Source organism: Giraffa tippelskirchi, chromosome 9 (assembly GCF_054371585.1).
Source record: "Giraffa tippelskirchi isolate mGirTip1 chromosome 9, T2T-mGirTip1v1.2.pri, whole genome shotgun sequence".
In the NCBI taxonomy this organism is placed as follows: Eukaryota; Metazoa; Chordata; class Mammalia; order Artiodactyla; family Giraffidae; genus Giraffa; species Giraffa tippelskirchi.
Window position 1 is genome coordinate 78,388,504 of NC_137283.1, and position 6,625 is coordinate 78,395,128.

At 38.6% G+C, this 6,625-nt stretch overlaps 2 long non-coding RNA genes across 2 annotated transcripts in view; one reads left to right on the top strand and one right to left on the bottom strand.

The window, feature by feature from the left end:
- LOC145520247 (uncharacterized) overlaps nucleotides 1-2,218 on the bottom strand; it is a 45,606-nt gene extending 43,388 nt beyond the window's left edge. Inside the window, exons 1-2 of the long non-coding RNA XR_014064338.1 lie at nucleotides 2,143-2,218; nucleotides 987-1,096 (exon numbers count right to left, since the gene is read on the bottom strand). This is a non-coding gene — a long non-coding RNA (uncharacterized LOC145520247). The remainder of the gene's footprint in view (nucleotides 1-986; nucleotides 1,097-2,142) is intronic.
- Nucleotides 2,219-2,278: 60 nt separating this feature from the next.
- Nucleotides 2,279-5,938, top strand: LOC145520248 (uncharacterized). Its single transcript, XR_014064339.1, has 2 exons — nucleotides 2,279-2,427; nucleotides 2,513-5,938. It is a non-coding gene; the product is annotated as an uncharacterized LOC145520248 (long non-coding RNA).
- The last annotated feature ends 687 nt before the right edge of the window (nucleotides 5,939-6,625 follow it).

The following is a 6,625-nucleotide window of genomic DNA, read 5'->3' on the forward strand; positions in this document are numbered from 1 at the left end:
TTGGGAAGATGGCATTATGAAGTTGCCTGAAAAATGGCAGAAGATAGTGGAATAAAATGACTAATAATAGTTCATGGTGAAAATGCAAAATGTGTCTTTTAGTTCTGCTTAAAAAACTGAAGAAACTCTTTAGTCAGCCATACAGTAGTATCATTTACAATCTCTAGCTCCCCTAGGTTTTATCTATCTGAAGGAAATACTTGTATCTCTTGGTTTGCCTGGTATCTTGTGTATCTGCTGATGAGTTCAGTATTTGTTGACTGGATGGATAAAAGTAGATTAGAAGACACACCTATTCTGCTATTATAGCAACCAAAGATACAAACATGACAACTAGAGATTTATGTTGAAATCATGGTTATACAGTTTTGATTAATGCAATCAGTGGCTGACTGAATTTGGTAAGCTTCTTCCAAAATATGAATTATTTTCAAACTTAGGCACACACACACACGCACACACACACACACACACACACACACACACACACAACCTTGACAGTTCTCTTATTCCAACTCTGATTAGTAATGATGCTGGGAAGTTGGCTAGTTAAAATAATACTAAAAATAAAATAATGAATGGTAAATTGGAATACTATGCATAATGCAATGTACAAAAACTCCCTTAAAACATCTAGAGAATTCATAATATCTTTGAGATCAGAAGGCTCAAAAATAACATATAAAAGTCAAAACAATTGAGTACAAACTCAAAATGCAAGTTCCCAGACTTTCAAAGTTGTAGAAATTGCTTCATCTTCAAAGGAAAACTAAAATCCTAAAGAAAACTATTTGATAGGAAATGAGCATGACAGTGTATCTTATCCTTTGTTTATATGAGCTTTCCTCTTTGGCAACATCAATTAAGCATGAGAAGGAAGCTGATCCCATCAAGGAATTTTAAATCTTGTTCAGGTGTTAAGAAACCCAGTTTACAGTAAATCAAACTTTTTATCTCACATCCATATCTCAAATTTTCATACTCACCCCTCTGCTTTGTCCTGACCCAGGCCCCTTAGCTTGTGGTAATAATGACCATCATAAGACCTGTCCTTTTGTCTTGTCTCAATTCTAGCTCTCTTCCATTTAAGCTGCTTCTGGTTCCCCCAGGGACATGATGGAGACAGATAAAAGGAAAAGAAGAAGATCTCATTTGACAGATGCTGCTGTAGGCTGGAGGGGTTCTCACTGCGTAACACACACCAATGCTGCCTCTTCCTCTTACAGGGTGATTACGAGTGCCTCAGAGACTTTCCAGGTGGGGCAATTAATTACATTATTCCCGCAAGTGGACAAACTAGCATGATTTCCCTTAAATCCTTCAATGATACGAATCCGCAAAACGTTCTCTTCTGGGGATGCCTCACTGCATCAGGCAGCCCTTCTGCTGTGTCCTTTTAAGATGGTTTGGTGTGGCTTCCCTCTGTGGTGTCCACTGAGGTCACGCTCAAACCAACAAAATTCTAGAAGAAAGGTTCAGTCCTTCTCTGACTTCTCTTTTAACCCGTTATCCCTGTGAGCTCCAGCCAGCTTCCTATCTTTAACGTTTCCTACTGAGAATCACTCACAAATAGCTTCCCAGCTATTTATGTGTATGTTTCTCTTAATCAAATTAAATAACATCTATTGCCCTTCACTAGGAAAAGAAGCTAAGACTTTTAAACACATTCCATGTCATCTCTAGTCATTAGTTTTTAATTGGTTATTTTTGCAGCTGATTTACACCTTTATTTTTTGCTCCATTAAATTTAAGCAGTATTTCTTGATTTTCTGATGTATAAGATACAGACAATGATTTTTTTAATTTACTTTACCCTTTTCCTACTAATTTTCATATTGACAACTATGGTTTTATTTTATATCATAAAATCACTTTTATATCACATTTTTCTTTTGAAATTATAAATAAGCTATTTTTATATTTTCTACAGGTGTAAAAACAAGAATCATTCAATTTTTATGGGTGCAATATTACTGGCTATGGAAAATCCAATAAATATGTTGAGACTAATTTTCTTCTCTACAGACCTAAGTCAAATGGATTCTAATGTTTCACACTCTGTGATGGAGGCATTTACAGTTCACTGAGGGCCCCTTCACTTTTCAGATCATTTACAGTCAGGGATATGGAACCATACCCTACCTGTGAGCAGAAGTGGTGTCTTCCATGGGTCAACACTGCTGTCTGATCTTCTAGCACATTTTTCTCCTGTTGAAGTGATCTGTACCCTATGTGTTCCAGATGATGTAATAATGAGATGTCAGCAACCTGAACTGCTGAGTCACCAAATGGAAGACTGCCACCCTCTGAACCCAGAGCCCAGGAAAGACCCTGAAAGTGAAAGTGAAAGTTGCTCAGTCATGTCTGACTCTTTGCAACTCCATGGACTGTAACCAGCAAGGCTCCTCTGTCCATGGAATTCTCCAGGTCAGAACACTGAAGTGGGTAGCCATTCCCTTTGCCAGGGGTTCTTCCTGACCCAGGAATTGAACCAAGGTCTCCTGCATTGCAGGTGGATTCTTTGCCGGGGAAGCCCAGGACAGACTCTGAAGATACGCAAACCTCTGAGACATCAGGTGTGTGTCAGGACTGCATCAGAAGTTAGCCAACACTGAAGAGTTAGATACTACAACATTTGTTCAAAAGCACAAAGCATTTTAACTTGCTTTCTACATTATGGCATTCTTTTACAACTCCTGATTTTTGAGATGCATACGCTATAATGTAAGCTTTCAATATACCCTCAAAATTCACCAGTGTTTCTACCATTTTTTTTTTGGTTTGTTTTTAGTATTTATAATTGCTTTCTTTCTAATGGTATTCTCCCAAGAGACTTCCAATCATCTGTTACAACCTATATGGTTTTCCTCAGCCTACTACAGGTCTGTCATACTTTTCTGATGGATTAGAACAAGAATATCATAGCAGCTCAAGTGGTGCTAGTGGTAAAGAACGCTCCTGCAATACAGGAGATGTAAGAGATGAGGCTTCAGTCCCTGGGTTGGGATGATCCCCTGGAGGAGGGCATGGAAACTCACTCCAGTATTCTTGCCTGGAGAATCCCCATGGACAGGAGCCTGGAGAGCTACAGTCCATAGGATTGCAAAGTGGGACACAACTAAAGTGACTTATCCCAGCCCAGCCCATCATAGCAGCTATAATTTCTTCTCTCATATTTTTCTTTTTCTTTTAATGGGTGTTACCTCTATATGAAAAATATCTGGATTTTTATTGGTAATGAACAAGAATATCTATTTGTATTGATACCTTAGAACAATACATAATTTTATGATAAACATTTAACAGTGCTTGAAGTCCTTTTCTGATGTCCTCTAGCATGCATTTATTCTAATAAAATAAATGCATGCTACTATGATTTCTTTCTGCAAAATGGCTTTATCATTTGATTAACATTTCTTGCATTAATAGTTTACATTTCTAAGAATGTTTATATCCTTCTGATTAAACCATTATTTTTCTTTTTCTAATACTGATTTGTTTTCAGCTACATTGGGTCTAGATTACTGTATTAGGGATCTTTTTATGGCACAAGGCCTCTCTACTTGAGGTTCACAAGGCTTAGCTGCCCCCACAGCAGGCAGGATCTTCGTTCCTCAACCAGTATTTGAACCTGAGTCCCCTGCATTGGAAGGCAGATTCTCAACCACTGGACAATGAGGGATTATTTTTCTTACGATATTTTCCTGACTTTTGGAGGTAATATCTTTTTTAATCTAATTGGATTCTACAGCATTGTCAATAAATAGCCTTTGTTTTTATCTTAAACTGTTCTTTGTACATGGCAAATGAGAGACTGTGTTGATTACTATAGCTAATTATTAGATTTTCGTTGTTGCTACATATTTATATTTTTCCTCTCAATGGATCTCTGACTGAAGACAAGGCTGACGTGGACATTGATGAGATTGCTGAACCCTTGGCCCTTCTTTGGGGTGTGTTGATAGGGAGATGACATTTGGGATGTTAATGGGGATATGACATTCCTATAGGATGTCTTTGTGTTGGAGTGATCACTTTTTTAGAAAACCCAGCTGTCTCTTGGCAGCTCTTTTAAATAACCCTCAGGTTTTTAACAGGATTGCATGCAAATATTCAGCTGCCATTCACTCTATACTCAGATGTTGAGGAGAATGGGAAGAGAAAGGGACAGATTATTCTGAGGCATAGCTTTCAGTTCGATCATGTGGCTGCTTTATAGCTGACAGATCTCCTTTCTATATCCCTATTTACAGCTGCATTTTAATTTTTCCAATTTATGTACCTGAAAGCAGAGTAAAGCCTGAGGTCTCAGAGAGCTTTGCCCCACTTCCACTGAGGAAATAGTGATATTGGCACCACTTCCACTGCAACACCTTCTATTACAGATCTTCTCACTTTCTCTTCTGTCAATCAAGAAGCTCTCATAGGTCTCTGTATTTCATGAATTTATGAATTTTGCTCACTTGATGTAATGTCTTGTTCATTTCTGTACTAGTATAAAAGTATTCTTTCTTAATTCTTTGCTGTCCAGTCAGTGGATGGACAAGAAGAAGGGGATGGAGAAGAAGGCATGAGAGCTTTGCTGGCTCCTACGGTGCCCATTTTCCATGCCCCACATATCCTAGAGATGGCAGAAAGGGTCAGCTTCCGCTTGCTCAAAGCCCCTTTTAGGCCCATACACTTACACTTCTGAGTAACATTCCAGAGAAATCCTTTATCTAAAGGCATACTAGTTTGTTTTCTGATCACAACTTTTCATTGTTTCATTTTCTTGTTATATGAAATATGATTTACTTTTTATAGAATTTGTTGCTTTCATTTGTGATTCCTTGTTAATTCCTGCATATCTCTCCATTCATCCTAATCTAATTTCAATTTTAGGGTTATTTCAGTTGAACCATTTTATTGCCATTTTTGAAATCTCTCTTGCCCTTCTGTCTCTGACCTCATTTTGTTTCCTCATGTTGACCTGGGAAAACAGCAATACTCAGTCAAATCAATGTTTGCTCTCACAGGGTCTACTGAATGATACTCAACACCCTCACATGCTCACATTGAAATAAAGGTATCTTCATGAATCTTTAGCCTCAATGGTAGCCCCAGTCACTTAGTGGTAAAAGCCATGGTTCCACTATTTCTGCTTAACTGTCTCTTCTACACAGTAATAATGTCCATATCTTATCTTCTACTTTCTTCAAATATTCCAAGATAAAATTTTGATCTTCACTCTCAGCAGGTGATTTCCTCACCTAAGTAGTGAAAACAGAATTTCCTCATTTTCTTACAACTAAACATCATAAACTGTCTCCATGTTATCTTTTATTATCAGAATAAAAGTGTGTACATGGATGGGTTAAATTGCACTAAGAAATATTCTTTGAATCTTAGTTTCTTAAAAAAAAAAGAGGCTAAAATTCCATTTCCTTTGCATCTTTTTTCTGAGCCAGGACTAGTTATTGCTACTCCACACCCAGAGTCCCTTTCACTCAGCTTAAAGCAGCTGCTGCTAAGTCGCTTCAGTCGTGTCCGATTCTGTGAGACCCCATAGACGGCAGCCTACCAGGCTCCCCCGTCCCTGGGATTCTCCAGGCAAGAACACTGGAGTGGGTCTTTTAGGAAGCAAGTATCATTTAATATTTTGACTAACTAAAAATTCTTTGGGCCTTTTTTTTTTTAGTTTGAGATATTTACCATCGCATTTCTTGTGAAATGAATCGTCAGTCCAGGTTCGATGCATGATGCAGGGTGCTCGGGGCTGGTGTACCAGGATGACCCAGAGGGACAGGAAGTGGAGGGAGGTGGGAGGGGGGTTCTGGAAGGGGAACACATGTACACCCACGGCAGATTCATGTCAATGTATGGCAAAGCCAATACATTATTGTAAAGTAAAAAATAAATAAATAAATAAATTGAGATGACTATGTGAAAAAAAAAGAAATTCATTTTTCAAAATAAAATTTAGGGCCTTATTTCTATTCCACTTTAGCCCATCTCTTCCTATAATCAATGGGAAACAGTTAAAGACTCCCTGGAGAAGGAAATGGCAACCCACTCCATATTCTTGCCTGGGAAATCCCATGGACAGAGGAACCTCGTGGGCTACAGTCTATGGGGTCACAAAGAGTCAGACACAACTGAGCCCCCCCCACACACACACAAACACACACACACACAATTAAGATATGCTAATGTTGTCTTCCAACCATTCCCCTACAGCTATGCAAGGCGGAGTTTCTCTCTCATGCTATTGTCAGCATTAGTTTGACTGTGTATTTTGTATGGCACAAAGGTGCTGTTTCAGGCTTCCATACTGCTAGTTAGAACTTTTTTCTTCAATGACTACCACCAAGTTCCAAGCTAAGGCCACAAACATTAATGCTTTATTATGAACAGAGTCCAAGTCCAGATCATCTATCAGTTATCTGAATACATGGTGCAGGAATAAGCTCCCAAGATTCAATTTATCAATAACATAGAAATATCTTGCTGACTCATCCAGCAGTCATCAGACTATCAGAGTGATGGTCTGTTTGGAAGACTTGGCTCACAGTTTGTGGTTTGGAAGTCTGCAGACTTCCAGGATACTCTCCTGTATCCCAGAAGCATTCTTTACTCCAGGCTTTCC